This window comes from Anguilla rostrata, chromosome 4 (assembly GCF_018555375.3).
Source record: "Anguilla rostrata isolate EN2019 chromosome 4, ASM1855537v3, whole genome shotgun sequence".
Lineage (NCBI taxonomy): Eukaryota > Metazoa > Chordata > Actinopteri > Anguilliformes > Anguillidae > Anguilla > Anguilla rostrata.
In genome coordinates, this window is record NC_057936.1 from 14,829,817 (window position 1) to 14,849,295 (window position 19,479).

The 19,479-nt window shown below is 39.4% G+C and overlaps 1 protein-coding gene across 2 annotated transcripts in view; it reads left to right on the forward strand.

The window, feature by feature from the left end:
* The window catches only part of sugct (succinyl-CoA:glutarate-CoA transferase), a 96,916-nt gene that overhangs the window by 18,301 nt on the left and 59,136 nt on the right, over window positions 1-19,479 (forward strand). The window lies entirely within an intron of this gene.

Sequence of the window (19,479 nt, forward strand, 5' to 3'; positions counted from 1 at the left end):
TCATTTCCATTTATGCATTAACTAGCAAGTTATTTTTATTGCAGCATGTTATTCAACTTAAAGGATTTATTATGATTGCTCCATGGACCCCTTTGCCACAGAGTCCCAAATGATTTCTTTGTGATGTAATCATTACTATGGGGATTAGTGGTTCTAGGCTAATGGTTGTGGCTTGCGGATTCAAATCTCTTGTGAGGAACTCTCGCAGAATAAAGTCCATTAAAACTTGTGTCATAAGTTCCTATCCAACACATTGCGACCATCTGTTTTCAGGAAGCTATACATGGCCTTTTCAACTCAGTCACACTAATGCAGTGCAAATTGTGTGGACACAGCCATACTGCAATAAGAACAGATTTATGACAAACTGTAGTTTGAGGCATTTTAATTGCATTTTTTAAATGTGAATTCAAATGACGGGTCTGAAGACTCTGCATGTCTCTAAGGTGCTGAACTGTATTTAGTCTGAATTCTCGGGTGTTGTGAAATAAAGCTGTTAATTGTGACCCAAGCCACAAGAATCCTGTTTAATGTACAAAGTGTCAGTGATCAGGTTGCCTGTGTTAATCAGTGGGATAAATCCACCATTTCACTGCAATGTGTCGCCAGCTCATACTCCAATGTTATCAGGAATAGTGTAGAAGATGCAGTAGTCCAGTTTAGAGATGCACCTCCAGTTCTGGGCTAAAAGTGTGCACTTTTCCACATCGATTTAATAGTACAAGCAATTTGACACAATCAGTTTATCATCAAGGGCTTGATTATGCCAATTACTCTAATACTGACTAAATGTTAACTATGGAAAGCAGTACAATAAAAGTCAAATGCAATAGTTTGCTATAGTTATAAACATTTTTTTTTTATTATGGAAAAAATCATTCCACAAATTAATCACAGCTAAACAGGAAACTTACTACTTGGGCATTCCTGTACCCATACTCATAACATTTGCAAAGCATCTTGTTACAGTCATAAATGTTTTTTGCTCATAAATCTCCCACCCATTTCTATATTTGAAGTTTTATATGCAGCATATTGTGGGGATAGGGCCAGATGACTATCTTAACAGCATGTTGGGGCTGCACAATATTGATAACGTGTAATCATATAGTTTATAACCTGGAAATCCTGCTTAACTCCAAAATTTTATTATGTGCCAGTGAAGTCTATGGAGGCTGCACCAACTTATTGGTTTTCAAAATATAATACATGCCATAAAATGTGTCCTGCCAAAGGAATTGTACAGTAGTTCACTGCTCAATACAAACTTGTACAATTAAATTATTGCTGATAAAGCACATGTGAAGAAACAGAGCGTTAAGTTACATGAACAAATTTAGGAAATATGGGAAACCTTCCTTTGGAATAGTGCTTTTTCTGTAGTTCTGTAGTTTCTGTAAAAGATATGAGTGAAGGATTTTGCTGGAATCATTCTAATATCAATTATTTCTGTTGGCAGACTGATTTCAGGAACTGCATATTACAAATTTCAGAGAGCATATACACTTTGATTTTTCTTTAAAAATGTATTGTTGCAAGTATATAACGTGACAAAAAATATATGTTACAAATAATAAATGTGAATTTATCTCATAGAAGGAAAAGATTATGGGAAAAAAACTGGTACAAAATTATTTCTGGGTTGTCCTCATGAAGAGGGGGATCTGTGTCCTTAGCTGAACTCTCCAGGCTTATAGGACAGATAATTTGATGCAATAAATCTTTCATGGAGCAGCCATTTTCCTCTGTAGCCTAGGGTCCTGTTGTGTCTTTACAGATACCCTGGAGCGTTTGCTTCGGCACGATGGCCCTGTTTTTCTCATGTGGGAGAAACACAAAAATGCTTAAACCACAGGCGCTCGCTGCAGAGAGAACTAAAACATAACTGCGCTGTGTGTCCTGGGAGCAACCTCATTCCTTTCATCTGCAATCGAGATGGCAAGCTCCAAAGCTCAAGTGAAAAGAACCGTCTATGGTTAGAAATGCAGAGAGGGCGTTTGCCGATTCTAACTGGTCTTGCGACAGTAGCTTGGAGCAGTTAGCCTAAAACACATGGGTAATGCTACAAGGGAGCTGATCAGCAGCATTTGACTGTTGTTTAATTGCTTGTTGGATTGCTATAATATTTTCAGTTTTAATAGACAAAGCAAAATCCTTGCATAATCAAAAAGCATTCAAACAGCAATAGAACAGTCACTACTACTAGATGCTGAACTCACTGAAGTTCACTTAATACATTGAAATCCTTAATAACTGAAGAAGAATCCCATTTCCTTTTTATTTAGCAGTATATCCGCTTTGTCACTGTCTGCAATTGACATTGCACAGTGTCCTTGTTTTGCTGCTATGGCGCTCAGAGCCATGCAGGGAGCACTCTAGCACTGTAGCTGAAGTGTGTGCACTCCTTTGATAAACCCTATGACCAAGTGACTATACTGTAATACACGCTACAGACCACACAGAGTACTACAGGACAACTAGTGTTGATTGGATCTCTCACTAATGATAACTGGTAGCTTGTAGATGTGTGTCAGAGTGTGCTTATGTTCAGGTACCCACGGAACCCGTTAGCTAATGACTCTGTGCCATAGTCAGAGAATAACATAGCCCAGGCTCAAACTAGCTACGGCTTGGCTAAAGGACTCAGCCTGCACTTTGAACAAGCACGTTTACAGAGCTGTACTGGAGACACTCTGGATGGTATTCTTTTGTGAATTACTGTATATTTATGGTGTAAGTTATGTATGGTAGTCTGAAATAATGTACTGAACTAGCCATATTTCTGCTTTTTCCATATGTTTGCTAGCTTATATATATGATTGCTTGAAATTGTAAACTTTAATAACCTGTACTACATTGTAATATTCTCCGTCTTGTACTGCACGTGGTAGTTTAGAGTAGTGGAGAAGCAATTTACTAACATGAACTACTTGCTTAAAGGACATTGTCCTGAGAAATGTTTTTTTTTTTGTTTTTGTCAAAATCAATAGTAGTGCAGATGAGCTGCAGGACCCACATGGTTTCAGATTTTTGAGTTTGTTTTGAAACGGCCTTGTTTTGATATGAGCTACTGCTTTCTCTTTGCTTAGAACAAACTATAAATAAGAGCAGTAACTGCCATTGAATTGCTTTTGTTTTATAATAGCCCCACAATTCAAAAGATAATAACCAAAATGAGATGGTCCATAACTAATGATTAACTATTAATAATCCTTCCATTTTAATTAGTTTATCCAGTTTATCCTTTAAACTGTACATTCAACCTTTGTGTATGGATCACATTTTTTCTTTCTCTGAAGTTGAATTTGAAATTGATATTTCAGATTTCCAGGAATATGCATGAACATATACTGTATCTAAGAAAGAATGTCCTTATTCGGGGAACATAAAACTCACTGTACAATATCTGTCCTTACTTCCTGCTGCTTCTGTTTTCATCTTCCTGGTGGGTGACAGACTAGGCTGTAAAAGGGCTGTAATTCCTGCACGGATCACCTGGTATGGATGTAATACCCTCAAATGAAAGCTGACAGTCTGCACTTTAACCCCTCATTGTTTCTTTTCAAATCCAATGTAATGGAGTACAGAGGCAAAAAAACAAAAATGGTGTCACAGTCAAAGTACTTACGTACTGCAATGCAATTATGCATGTTTTGAAGATTAAAGATCCTGTGTTCACATTGTAACCAATTACATAAAAAGAGGTAATACATTTTTTTAAATGATACAATTAAAGGCTGAGGTGAATCAATAGACTCCTAATTAGGTTGTTGAACACATGTTCTTTCAGTTTTTTCTATAAACTTATTAACACTATGCAGGTTTGTCTTGTTATCATTTTCTTTGTCTTTGAATTCATCATCTACCAAATGGTTAGTTTTAGCATATATATTTGTCCACACTTTCACCACGTAGGAGCCAGTTGATTCACCTCGGTCTTTTATTTGGTCAGTTAGAAGTGTTTTTTTTAATCTCTCTTTCTGTAATCGTTTGCAATTTTGTTTTGGCTGTACTTCAGCACATTGGATTTGAAAATAATGTATGAGCTTAGAGTGTAGACTGTCAGCTTTAAATTGAGGGTATTTACATCCATATCGGTTGATTCATGTGGGAATTACTGCCCTTTTTATGTATTGTCCCCCCATTTTAGGAAATACAAAGTAATTGGACAATTGGCTGCCCAGCTGTTCCTTCACCAGCTGTGTGTCATTGTAACATTAGTTCATGCACAAGACAGCGAATAAAGGATCTGGAGTTAATTCTATTGTGGAATTTGCATTTGGAGTCTGTTGCTATTGACTCTCAACTTGAGGACCAAATAGCAGTCAATGCCAGTAAAGCAGGCCATCATGAAGCTGAAAAATCTGAATAAATTATCAGAGACATAACCAAAACATTGCGTATATCAAAATCAACTGAAGGCTACTGGTGTGGATGATTGAAGAATACATTCAATTATGAAGAAAAACCACTTATCAACTGTTGAAAAGATCATGAACACTCTCCATGATGTCGCAATGGATGTGTCAAAAGACTACCGTAAAGAGAAGTCTACACCAGCATCTTCACAGCACAGATGCAAACTGCTAGTAAGCCCCAAAAACAAAACAGCCAGGTTGACGTTTGCAAAAAAAAAAAAAAGATTAAAAAAATCTGTAGAGTTTTGGAACAAAGGTCTTGTGAACAGATGAGACTAATATTAATGTGATAGAAAGAGGAAAGTCTGTCAAAAGAAAGGAAATGCTCATCGTTGCGTTATGGCTTTGGCATGCATGGTTGCCACAGAAACTGGCTCACTTGCCTTCATTGATGATGTGACTGTTGACGGCAGCAAGATGAATTATGAAGTGTACAGAATCGTCTGTTCAGATCCAACAAAATTCCTCAAAACTCAATGGATGGAGTTTCACCTTGCTGCAGGGCAATGACCCTAAACATACTGCTGAAGTAACCAATGAGTTTTTTCAGGGCATAAAAGTGGAATCACCCCACCTAAATCCAGCTGAACATGCATTTTACTTGCTGAAGACAAGACTGAAGGCAAAATCCCCCAAAACAAACAGGAACTGAAGATAGCTGCAGTACAGGCCTGGAAGAGCAACACCAAAGATACACAGCATCTGGTGATACCCAGCAAACGTACGACAGTCATCGAATGCAAAGCATTTGCAACCAAGTACTAAAAATGACATCTGTTTGTTTACTTTTGCTCCACTAAAATGGGGGGACTATGTATAATAAGGGCTGTAATTCCTACATGTAATGCTGGATATGCATGCAACTACCTTCAAATCAAATTAACAGTCTACACTTTAACCTCATATTCACTGTTTCATTTTACATTCAATGTTCTCGAGTACAGAAGCAAAGCAACAAAAAATGTGTCACAGTCCAAAAACACACTGCACTGTGTATCAGACAACATGTGACTTAAAAGGGGGAAAAAAAGTGGTCCCCCATGGCCAGGTTTGAGAACCACTGATGTACACAGCCTGTAAATAGGATTCTGGGGCGGTTATTTATATTAAGCTGATCGGAAGGACCTTAGACGCCTTTTAACTTGGTGAATTTAATAACATTTTATTTCCTTTCACAAGTGCAAATTATTCATATTTTATTGTGTCACATGTACACATTATTTCCAGTGTAGTGATTGTGAATTCACTGTGGTGTAGTGCTCTTTTTTTATTAACCAACAGATTTTTTTTTTTTTACCTCACAGCGAGTTGGCTGTTGCTATGAATAGGAATGAACTCAATATGCAGTTCATCCAGTGTCCTTAATTGACATTTCCTCATAAATATGCATAAATTGAAAGAGCTGAAACACCTCTCCTGTGGTCATGTAGTTTTATAATCTGAGGTCACTCGGATTGAATCACTGTTTCAGTGATTGAATCATTTCTGTTACTATTCTGAATTGGCAAGATATAATTTGATGTCCTATGTGTCATATTAAAATGTGTGTTTGGCTGTGTGTGTTGACAAAGTACTTCTGTGCTGCTTGACAAAGAATTTCCAGCAAAGAAGTTTTAAGGCCCAGAAACTTTATCCAAAAAAAAAATCTCACCCCTTCAAAGAATGTTTTAGTTTTCCTTTGAAGGCCTGTCAAGAAGCGCAGGTTTATTGTTAGAACGAATTTCCCGTTTCTGGAATGGATAAAAAAACAAATGATTCAAATTTGAACACTAACATTTTGTCCTTGACAACAGTTCCGAAAGCCTCGTCATCAGATCTTTCATTTTGTTTGGCTTGGTTTCACTTGTTGTGGGGTATTGCACATCTCTTGGTTCATTCAGTTTGTGGTGCTTTCACCCCCCTGTTGGCACAGTTTCTCAGTGGGCTGTATGGTTTATTTTCCTGCACTGGCCCAAAAGGAGAAACACCCCTGTTTGCTGGGAAAGCCCTTGCACGTCTGTGATAGTGTAATTAGCCACCATTAAGGGGCAGTGTGCTCTGAAGGAACTTGGATAGGTAAGGGCGGACACATTGTGCCCCCCAGGTGCAAAAGTGAGGGATACCACTAGTCTTTCCTGTGTGTGACCATAGTAAGGTAAGATTAACACAGATCTAGTGTTAAAGGAGAAAATGATCAAATATATTTAATGCTGTATTGTTGTGTATGTATTCTCATATCTGAGTTATATGAGTTGGTTTGGCTGCATTGAGCCACCTTGTGTATAGTTTTCACTTGCTACAGGCCCTTGTCATGTGCTTGTTTGGAATTGTTTCAAATTGTTGTTTTGCTGAAATTCTTTTGCTTTACATCACACTACCAGAAGTTTTTGAAGTCGACTATCCTTTTCTGTTGCATGCATGACAGCAGGTAAAAGGACAGGGCAGGGATTCCAAATGTAAATGTAAATGTTTCATCCTCCATCTATGTAACTTAAGCACAGTTCATTCTCATATGGGGAAATGTCTGTCAATACAACAGCTGCATAAAAAAACAGAAGTTATAAAATAGTTTATTTATGGGAAGTTAATTAAAAATAAATTCTAGGTTACTGATTGCTTAAAATAAATTCCAATAAATGGCATCACAATACACTTTTGATTAAGTAGAGTTTTGGGTTGTAAAGTGAGCAGGAAGGCTGACCAGGACTGAGGTAGAGCTGCACGTAACTGAAAATCTGATGTGTAATTGAGTGTGGGTTAGTGTAAACACACCTTTACTCCACAACATTCTCATTAACCTTGTCAGTTGTCTTAGAACCTGGTACTTATTTGGGGATTTAAAGACTGATTAGAACATAACTGAATAAAGTTTTTTCTTGAAATGATTTGGGGCCTGAGTCATTACTACCATATTGCTACAGATAAATTGTGCACTGGATTTTTTTTGTTTGGAATGTTTTGATTGGATCTTTGATCAAAATCATAAGTGGGTCTGTCAAAAGCAGTATATTTAAGATTTATGTCAATGTGGAACGACCCCTTTTGCTTCATTTTCTGTATTCATTTAAATTACAATTTGGAATCTGTTTTGGGTTGGCAACTGAATTGGCGGAACTTGTCATTTTCAGCAATCGTGACCATGTCTGTATTGTGGTTTTATTTAAGTATCTTTCTGAACCACATTGCAAAAATGTACATTTTTCAAAAATAATGCAGTAATGTGAAAAAGATGCATAATTTCATCAGCATGTTTCCTTTTTGAAGTACTTTATACACTACTTTAAGGTCGCAAGCTGTTTCATTTTAGGCTTTTATCATTTTTATGGATTGTTCGATTGTGAGTTCCTATAAAATTAAACTGCATTACATTTGCAGAATGAACAAGAAGACAACAAAGGTGACAACAAATAACATTGTAGGTCGTTTCGAATTAAGTATGTTAGGTTCTGGAGCATCAGGGGGTATATTTTTAGTTTTAGTAATGAAGTATCATTACTAATGCTCTTTGGGCTACACATAACTTGTATGAATGGTACCTTATAAATGAAGATTACTATTATTATTATAATTATTATTATTGTTTCAATTCAAAGTATTGAGTGCAAACAGATTAATACAGTGTTTTCATCTTTTATTTAGGACATTTTCATCAAAGGCAACTCACCGGGCTGATGTTTAACCCATGTTTCTGGACCCTTTCATAGAGTTTACTGAGGATAAATTAAAGGCTGTGCAGCATTAAAACCCACAGCTCTTCTGTCCATAATATCCTGTAATTATCCCAGCTTCACTGCTGCCCACACAAGACACTCCCCCACTGCCCCGTGTGCGTCTCTGTTAAGTCCTGCTGTACGGTCTGGTGTGTTGAGTGAAGGATCTGGTATTTTATGAATAGGTGATCCGGAACACTGGCAGGAAGTTGAAGGGGCTAATAGAATACCCAGAAGTGAGCAGTTTGTCGCATTTGGCGCTCATCACATGGGGACCATCTGGACATTTGACGGGAAGCGTTCTCGGTGCTAACCTCCTTAAGTTTGCTTTGACTGCCAAAACTATATATCCCACTGTTTGAGTATGTTGCTGATTCATGGCTGCAGTTGTATATTTTAGCAAGGTTATGGCTTCCTAGTTTTTCTAGCGGACGTTTTGTGTTTTTTTTATTTGGCTGGGACAGTGGTTTAGGGCCATGTTTGCCTCAAAGGAATGCTTCAGATTTGTCTCTGTGTGCCTTTTTTCACTTATTCAATTTAATTCCCAGGCTGAACCATTTGAATTGACCACAGTGATTAACAGCAGAGTATATGCATGTCTTTGATGTGTACTACACTGGAAGTGAGCGGTAAAATGTGCAATACCTTTTGTTTGTAATCATATTCATAACAGGTCATTGTGTTGGGTAGAAATACTTTACACGCGAGGCATGCTTACTGTAGGCAGCTTTAAGTGGTCAGATATATAGTTAGTGTAATTGCCCACTTAAACCTGCATTATTTGGTAATATTGAGACCACTGGATAGAAGACCACTAGAACACCTGGACAGTCAAATAAATATTGCAGGTGTTCTTTAATGTTCCCTCTTCCTTGTGTTGGCCAGGTAAAACCCTGATAGCTGACAGTTTTGAGCAGGAGAATCCACAACAGCTGTATAATGACTATGCTGTCAGTAATGCAAGTTAAGTTGTAATCGCACAGAGTACTACTAACAGTGAATAGACACATTCTATGGAACCCACATCTAAACTGTGATACCACAAGACCTGAACCAATGCTTAAGTGAACCTCAGAAATTAATCTGCAAAAGAGTATTCATCTAGTGGACAACATACTTATTTTGGGTGATGTTCAAGCTGGGAAAAGATAGTCCAAAAACCGAACAAGGCACTAGAGGTCAGTCTTGCTATCCTGTAGTGTGCTAGTGTAGCAATTGCTGTTTTAGACTTGCAAGTAGGTCTAGGACTTTACTAGAAAGAAGGCAAACCTGGACACATGTTCACACACAGATGCACAAATATATTGCCTACGACGTTTATACCACAATGTATATTGGAGTCACACCATGATTTATTCTTTCTTCTGCTTGTGAGATTGAAATGGAGGATGAAGTCATACCTTTAAACCAGTTACTTCCAGTTTTAGGGTTTATTCTTTTGAATTAACATGCATTAAGTCAGCTTATTCCCTCATAAATTCAATTCAGTTTTCAATTCAATTTTTTTTTCATTGTGCTTTTTACAAAGGCACTGTCACAAAGACAATTTCTGTGGAAATGCTAAATAGCTAGTTAAAATCCCCCCCCCCCCCCAAAAAAAAGAAGCTAGTTAAGATTCAGTGTTGGCTGTGTCAAATGTATGTAGGAACGTATTAATTAATGAAATATATTCATTATGAGTATGCAGAAGAAAAAATACTGAAAGTTGTATCTTTACACGATGAGCTAGTAATCTTACTACTGTATTTATGCCATAAATGCAAAACAGAAGTTGGCAGAACAGCCTGGAGCTATATCTAAAGGCCCTGAATCATCAAACCAAAGGCCAAGGGGTGATTCGTGCTTACTCACTATTTTGTACAGCACAAGATGAACCAGGACGCACAGGCCCAAAGGTCCATTCCTCAGTTTCCACAGGGAGAACAAAATAAACTCTCTGAACTAAAATAAAAAAGGAAATAAGCACGTTCAGGGAACATGTCTGTGCTCCACACCGCGCAATCTGTGTAAATTTCACTGATGGGTCTGGCATAATAGGGAATATGGTCATGGCTGCCTGTGCTTTTCAAATGTGTCTGGGGTCAATTTAATGCTATCACTGTAAAGACAATTTCCTTTGTGAAATGATAGTGAGCTCATATTTGATCATCTTGATTTTTGTAATTCACATTTACTTCCCTATTTTTGTACAATAAAAAACGCCAGCTGTGGTACTTCCTTTTTTGCTACATTGTGTGCTTCATGCCAAAGCTCAAATGATCCTCAGGTTTCAGCCTGATATCTGATTGGCTCTGTTTGTTAAGGGTCCTTGTTGACTTCAGACTTTGCATGCTGAATTAGAATCAGAGGGCTGTAGATTATATCCATCCGCAATAGACTGGCAAGGCAAACTACATGGCTAATATGAAAAATTGATATTATTTTTGAACCTTAATTAATAAGTATTAAACAGTGCATGGAGCTGTCAAACCATGTGAATGCACTGAGGAGCATTTGTTATCAATCAGACCTTCCTGGTGTTTAAGTGAACGAATGCAGATGCTTTCTAGGATTTTCAAGTAACTCAGTTTGCTTTGTATTTTCCATGCGGTTACACTGGAAATATTCCCTGTTGCGATTTATTGATACAGCTGGTGTGTGAATGTGGACAGGATGGTCGGGGAACTATGAAAATGTGGCAGTGTACCCTAGATGCATAACCCCTAAACCCCGGGGGGGGGGGGGTTTGCTGAGCTCCTTGAATGAGTGGTTTCAGTTACAGTGCCAACAGTCTCTCATGTACAGTACATTCCCCTTGTGCTTTCTTGCTCCCAAGGAAGAAGACAAAAAGCGGCCGTTTGGGGTTATGGGCCGCATGTTGTGTGCCGTGTAAGCAGCCCCAGTCCACACATGAGAAGGATTGCAAGTTTGGGGTGTCTGGTCAGGTGATCGAGGGAAGAGCGCTTGCCCCTGTTGCCCGCGGCGAGGGAAGTGGGAGCCTGCGGGTTTGGCAGGGGACTGCAAACCGCAGCACGCACCCCTGAGAGAGTTCACGGGGCGACTGGAGTTTAGAGCTCCTCTTGCATGCCGGTCACCTCTTACTGTCACCGCATGGCTTTCCATTCCTTTCAACAGCTTAGGCAAATTTAGAAGTTTAAGAACACTGAAATGATAAAACTTACATGCTGAGAATTACAAGCTTTTTTTGCTTAGGAAAGTGAGCCTGATTCGCACATCATCTATATGTAAATATGGATTCAAAAGATAGCTGGAATATGATTAGAGTGAGTAACACTGTGATTATTCTGAGCTCTCTCTCTCTCCCAGCTCATTTGAGGACATGACCTCAAAAGACACACACCATTTCACAAAGCAATGGCTGATCATCGTGGAGCTTGTATGTTGACCATATCACATTTTGGGAAAGAGAAGGAAAATATTTGTTTTATTCATCCAATATATGTCCTTACAGCTGTAAAAATATTGCAGCATGCTGCTTGGATCCCATTAATTACTGCTTGCAGTTATATTTCTTTATTATTTTTGTTTTTGTTGTTGAACTTGTGAATATATTTGTGGACATAATATCAGCAGTGTAATTCAGCCTACATTTTGAAAAAAGAATGATCTAAATGTTTTCTTGTAATTACCGATACATTTGTCGACACACTTTAAAGATAATGTAACATCGTCACGTTTTCAACCAGGAAAGTAGGCTTGGAGGTAATGATAATGTGCTATAATGATTATTTTTATTGCCTATACTTTTACAGTCTCAGGTTAAACTGGTTGGGAGGTGTCACTAACTCAGAATACACATACCGCTGCTTTAACGATCCAGTCCCACAAACACTGAACGTAACTGTCTGTTATCATAAAACAACACACTCTGTGAGTTCAGCTCCTCCACGATCAGAATGGTTTTCCCCAGGGGGCCTATGTGGGCTGGCGCAGCCAGGGCATGATGTCCCCCGAGTATGGGGCCGTGGTCTTGATGAATGGCCACGCAGCGCCCACTGGGGGTCATGCAGACCTCATACATGACCTCACCTACTGTAACATGGCGCCACCCATTGGCAGTCTAGCTTGGGGGACTGCCCCTTCTTCCTTTTAGGCCCATAGACCCGTAAATATTCCCCATCTTGTGGAGTAAACATCATATGCCCACTTCTGCTGGATTCCAGCCCCAGCTGCCTGGCGGAGAGCAAATGAGGGTGCTTCGTTGGGGTGGTCTTGAAAGATGTGGGCGTACACCAGCCCCGGGGGTGCATCAGGAGCGCCGGAGGGTTGACCTAAGTGCACAGATGGTGATGTTCACAGTTCTCACAGTTTGTAGCTGAAGTCTGACCCCACTGCACTGCAGCTCCCACACTGTGGGACTACGAACTGCCACTTCCTCAGGCATGCAATCACCTCCTTTAAGTCCAGGTCTTCCTGTTGGGCGGCTGCCTATGTCATATGCCTGTCAGGTAGCACAGCCCGGCCGCATGCCCCCTCTACTTTGTCTTTCAACTTTGCTGATCTTGGAAGAAGGGTATACTGGGAGCATCCTGAGGGAGGACTGGTGAGCCAGTGCGTCTGCATTTTTGTGGTTCTCCCCTTAATGCTGAACTGGAATTCCGTAGGTTGTTCAATCCAGTGGGCCACTGGTGGTAGGTCCACAGCCAGTGCAGCAATGAATGGTCTGTGTGGATGGTGAAGTGAAGGCCACACAAATGATACCGGCAGTGACAGGCAGCCGCCAACACTGCTAAGCGCTCTTGTTCGGTTACGTAGTAGTTGCGTTCTGGCTTAATACCCTCTTTCTTAATACCCTGTCTCCTGGGACAGGACAGCGCCAAGTCCAACATTGCTGGCTTCTGCGTTGTCAATGTCGATTCTGGATTGGGGACCAGCAACACTGGTGCTTTGCATCAGGTGCTTTTGAGACCATTGAAGGCCTGTTGTTGCTCATCCCCTCACTAGAATGTCTGTTCCTTTTTGGTCAGCTTATGGAGTGGGGATGCCACTGTGGCGAATCCTGACACCAACTTTCTATAGTAAGAGGCTAACTCGAGAAAAACTCTCAGCACCGGTGGTGAAAGTGGTTTTTGGTTTAGCCTCTGCTGTTAGGCCCACCTGCCAATACTCACTATGCAGTTTGAGAGAGGAGAACCACAGGGAACCAGTAATCTGATCCAGTGATACGTTGGTCCTGGGGAACGGGTATGAATCTTTAACCGTGATGTCATTATATTGCTGGAGGTCCATGCAAAATCGCCAGCTGTCCACTTCTGAAACTAATGTGGTGAGCGATGACCTGGCGAGGCTCAAACTTGGGTATATTTTCAAAATGACAAAATCAGTAATGAATATACGCTACACTTTACAATGAAATTCTGCAGTCATATGGTGCTGAAATCCAAAATTGGAGGACCAGTTTTGCTAAGCATGACAGAATAGTATGAACATTCAATTTGCTTTATTTCTACCGCAGCAAACACGAGAAAGAATATGCTTTTAACTAAATGAGGTGGATATTTTTTCTTTGTTTTTCAGCCAAATATATTTTTTCTGTTATTGTTAGTCCATGTTCCCTTTTAACTTGCTGCTAGTCTTTGCGGGATAGATGTGAGCGATGATGTAGACCGGACTCTCTCTGTCCTAAGCTGACAGTTGTGGATTCTATTCTGGGCTTGTGCATTAACGAGGAACCCAACTCCTCTGGTTCACTCTGAGACAGATTTATACATCTGGATCACTCCAGGTTAGTATTAACTGAAGCAATACAGCAGAGCCTCCATGTGGTCAAAGAGTCCCCAAACCCACTGCACCCACTGGTCTCTGACCTGTGCTCTGGCTGTGTGTGAAACTGACTGTTTGACTTCTCTTCTCCGCTGATGTAACCAATCTGGCCCTGTTTTCTCACATCCATGTTTTGTTTTGGCCCTTGCCTTGGTCACGTAGTTTTTCTTCATGAACTGTAGTTGATTTTAGAATTCTATACAGACTAAGACGAGTGCTGGAGACTCAGCTCTTCTCGTTAAGTTTTAAGTAAGTTTTCAGTGTTTGATGTACTGTACTTTGCCGTACATGCCATTATATTGAAAGTACAACACTGTACGTCAGAATTAGTCTTATTCATTTTTAAGAACTGCGCTTAGTCATCTTTGCTCAGGCATTTGCCATCTGAGCTTTCAGTAGAGAGAAGGCATTCGAATGATGTTCAGGAATCAGGTGTGTGGAATTACGCGGTCGGACCAATGAGAGGGTTTACAACTGCACAAATAAAGATATCGCCAACCATCTCACAGCTGTCATGTGAGTTTCATAGGAGTTTGTGACTAATTAGAGTTGTGAAGCAGACAAATCTGTGTGTCATTACCCTAGTGGAAGTGACCACAGTTACCCCTCCAAGTGTTATGTGTAGTGTGAGAAGTTTAATCAGAACTCCCTGGGGTCAGCTGGGGGCTGTGTGGAATGTTTAATGAATTAATACTAGGAAACGAACTTTGGCAAATTAGATTTGATTTGACATGATGGATTTGACTGATGTGTTTGAGCCCAATTATTTTTCATCTTCTTTGGCAAGGATTGAAAAGTGTTGAAAAAATAGTCTTAGTTTTCGTAAAATTCCTGAAAAGAAGAAAATAGGGTAACTGATTACTATTCCGGCTTAAACTGAGGATATCTGCTGTATTGTCTTTAATGATTTGACAACTGTAACATTGAACACCATTGCCTTTATTTTTTACAGTACTTTAAAGTCAACTGTAATTTCATCTTTGTCGGGTCTTATAAAGTTTACATTGATTGATGTAGATTTTTTGATTTTTGATTTTTTTCCCCCGTATCTGGAATACCTTATCGTACATTAGTGCTTACTGCTGGATCCTCGCCTATCAATTTGTAAGAGCACAGTCAAGCATACAAACCACATAAAGAAGTGGTAATTCTTATCGCACTATAGCTAAGAAGTCTAGCTTGCACAGAGTTCAGTTAGGAGAGGACGCTTCATGTGAAGCTCAACAGGTGGACTTGCCAGTGCTCGGGCGACCAACAGGGGCTGCTAGAGAACAATGAGACACGAATCCCTGCCAAGTGAACCCGCGCTAACACTGGGCGATGCTACTGCCCGTGACATGTTGCTCTTCAGGGCTACTCTAGTCATGCCACAGATGGCACTGCCAAGTTCAGGATCCTTGCCACGTTCAGGATGAGCCACCCAACGACCTCATTATTATGATTCTGATTAAAGATTCATTTGTAATGTCTTGCATTGTTTTTGAGATGAAAAATTTCTGTTGTGTGCGTGTAATTGTGGATTAGCTTGAACATTGTGGGGGTAGAAAAAAATAATACTGAGCACAGTGTGTGCTGCTTATTGCACAAACAGCTGTGAAGACTGTCAGCACTATATTAACGACTGATTCTCTTAAGTATTGAAGCAAATCAAATAGCCATGCAAACTTGTCCACATGGTGAGCAAGTGCAGTTCACAAATACAATAATATGTCTTGTTTTTAGTTGCAAAACTTGATGTTTTGGCTACTCTATCCTGTATACTTTGGCTATTCTTGCAACAACTTACTAAATTCATCCACTTGCATTTTGAATTAATGCTTTTTTAATTAATGTAAGATGGTAGTCTACTTAAATTATAACAGAAAGGAAATTACTGTGAGCAGATTAATGTTATGTCATCTTTATCATTAAGCAATTGTAGTATTTATTACTGGGCCTCTAATGATGAAAGTTTTCTGTCTCTGTCATTCTAAAGGAGGATACCCTTTTACAGAATATCCCCATTACTGCCAGTTTTAAAGTCATTAAAAATCCATGCCAAGGTTTAATATGTGATCGTTTTTGTGAATCGGACACGCCGGGCATGAGACCTATTTGCATAAGTCATTTTAGGTCTATTTATGTAGATAACAGAATTTAAATATGCGTCACCCAGACAGTGCGCTATTTCTCTGGAATTAAACATCTGAGTGCTTTCCACTGACTGCGGGTGAATTGTGAATAGTATGTCATTTTTTTCTGGTACTTGGGATCACTTAATGGCCAAAAAAGCATTTCAGTCCTTTTGTGGATTCCCTCTTGAGTTTTTTAAAAATCCTTTATATGAATGAACACACTCTTTCCAACAAATGTCATATTTGTCTAGCCTTTAAAAGTCTTGGAAGACCAACAAAACATTATTCTTGCTTTTTATTTTTGAATACACATTGGCAAATCTCCAAAGCGATTTAATTGAATTTCCTGCATCACTTACTTTGCAGTATATACAGTACCCTGAAATGCAAGGGCTATGTATTAAAAGTGCACTAGTTGCACATATGGTGAAACCCTAATGTATAAAAATGCCTTTTAATAAAAGCTGAGAATTTTAACTACTTTATCCACATGTGATTTGTTTGATAACAAATCATAGAGGATGGTTGCACTGATTGGGTGAAGTATGAAAGGGTGGAGGTGTGGAATTGGTTTAGACAAGGACTGAAAGCTGTCAAGTTTCCTTATTAAAGTTTCATTATAAGTTAGAAGCAGAGCTAAGCACTATGATATTATCAAAAGATTCCAGTGGCACCAAGCAAAAAATGGTAGTGTTCTTCTGCTTCCAACAAAAGAGGGAATAGTTATAGTTGTTAAATCCAGCCAGTAATAATCTCAACCTTCAGGCAAAGTATTTTCCTTTTAACAAAAGCAAATCGCACTGCAGAGGTTTCCACTTGAAACTGGAGCTTCTTCTAATAAATGTAAATTCCAACTGACAGGGCTTAACAACTATTATCTATATAGACATTAAGACTTTCAAACTTAAAATCAATACGTAAACCATGATTCTTGTGGCCTCTTGTGACAACATTCCTATAGTTTGCTGGCTCTCTCTCAAAGACAATAATCTAACTAGATATCCAACAGAGGGCACCATAATGACAAATGGTTTCACAGGTGTTTTTGGCTAGTCAGGTGTGTTCAGTTGCTTCCTTATTGCAGGTGTAACAGAGGTCTCCTTATCTGATCTTGATTCTAGGCGTTTGATTGCCTTTGGAGTCTGTTTTGGCATTTGTGAACATGAGGACGGGAGGTGTGTGTTCAATGAAGCCATTATAACTGCTGAGGAATAAAAACAAAATCACAGAAACGTATGCCAAACCTTTGGCTTACCAAAATCAATTGTTTAAAACATCATTAAGAACAACAAGAGCACTGGTGAGCTCAATAATTGCAAAGGGCCTGGTAGACCAAGGAGGACCTCTACAGCTGATGACTGAAGAATTGTCGCCATTATGAAGAAAAACCTACCCTCATTTTTTATTTTTTGGTCAAGGCACCCCACTTTTAGATTCATTGTTTCAATTGTTTTTTGTTGGTTTGCATTGTTTGCATTGTTTTTTTGCAGTTTTCAAAGCTTGACTAGACAACATCTGTAACCAAAAAAATGTACATTAAAATGGTGAAAATTCTTTAATATGAAACAGTGCACAGGTAAACTGCATGCCACAAGGACTATGTGTGTCAGCATATAATTCTCATTGCTTCTTAGCTGAGTGTAGTTATTTCCCTGAACATGCACAAAATGACACCTGCAGTGCTTACTGTCCAGTAAAAAGTATGAAAAAAAAGTTGATAATGCTTTCTGTTTTGACTAGGATAACGTTATGCCATATTACTGATTTGATTGTTTGCATTTTCTGAGCTGCCATTTTTAAAGCACTATAAATAGCCTCTGGACTGGTGAATTCCATTTAGTTTGGGGTTCACTGAGTCGAGAGACAGACCACAAGAGGACTCTCTGGGTCAGAGAGGAAGGAACATATATTGACTGGCCAGCTAAGTATGAATAAAGGTTTAAAAAGCGAACGTCCAAGTTCAGTGAGAAAGTGGTTAACCTCGCTGCCCGTTTGCTGTGGCAGTCCCCGGGCTTCCCCATGTTGATTGTGCTGTGGCCCATGCATGATTCTTTCATTTGAATTCATTTAATCTGATGGACTAAAGTTTGTCAAAACAAAATCTCATTAAGTGCTGTCTGCACTTTGTTCTCCGTTTCCCTTTGTCCCATGCCGCCTGGGATAAACAGCAATCTTGGGTGAAACGAGGATGTCTGATGAATAAATGCTTTGTTTGCGGTGTGTTTGTAGGACCTAAAAAAGATTTTCAAGTATCTTGATTTACCACTCGTGCAGATCTGGGGGGGGGGGGGAATGCATGCACTCTGAAGTGTAAGGGGGTCAGGAAACACAGGCTTGATGGTTTTGAATCCTCTCCCATCACCCTGCTTGTTATTGACTTTTCTCTTGATAAACAGAGAGTGATTCATTATGGAAAGGTTTTTTTTTAAAAGACGGGTTCAACAGAGATGGCGGGATGGTCTTTCCCACAGGCTGCAGCTGTGACACTGAGGGGCTGCTAATGGATGTAGTTTAAGGGCCGTTTTTCTTTTAGTTTCACATTCAGTGTAGTGAAGCATTATATGGAGCAGGCTATGGACAGTGTTGTCAAGACCTGTGTTGAGTATTCCTAAAGGAAAGCTCTACTGCTTGCTTTCATTACCTTAATTGTGTGTGTGTGTGTGTGTGTGTGTGTGTGTGTTGTGTGTAATTCCAGTGAAACTGATATCAGTGGTAGTGGCATAACTGCTGTTTCCAGTTCTATAAAATTGCGGTTTAGGCCCCTGGATTCGGTGATTATTTTGATGAGTGTGAAATAGAGGTGATTAACCTGCTGGTTTTAGTTATTACATAAGATAATCAAAATTGTATGATCTCTGTCTTATTTACATTAACTGTAGCAATGTCAAAGCAAAGAACCGCAAGTGTTTTCCCAAAACATTGTATATTTCTCTTTCTCTGGGCCAATATCATATTCAATGGACTAATTTTTGTGGCATCACTCAAATTCTAGATAATACTTCATCCATCTTCATCATTTTTTTTTTCTTCATATTTTAGATTTTTTCCTCAACTTGAAATGTCCAAAAGGCTTGTGCTTCAATGCTCGTCGCAAACTCTGTGCTGAAAGACACATTCTCTCCTCCAAAGCATGTGATGCCAGCTACCATTATTTTCACAACACAGCTCGTGCCAGCATGAGTTGGAAGATGGACTTTATGCTTCAGCTCAACAGGTGGAATTGAAGGCTCACGTTTGACCAGCAGGGGTCACTGCTGTGTGATGAGACATCCCAGCTGACTGAAGCTCCCATCCTGGCTGCTGGCCACAGACATCACTAGTTGATTGTTTCTTATACATTTGCATCACCTCACAGTCTTGTGTGTTAGCAAAATATGTGTACTAAAATATGTGCTCTGATGATCACCTTCTTACATATTGACTGAATGATCTAGATTTGAAATAGAGAAGTATACAATGAAAACTTACAGATACAGTATTACCAGTACAATCAGG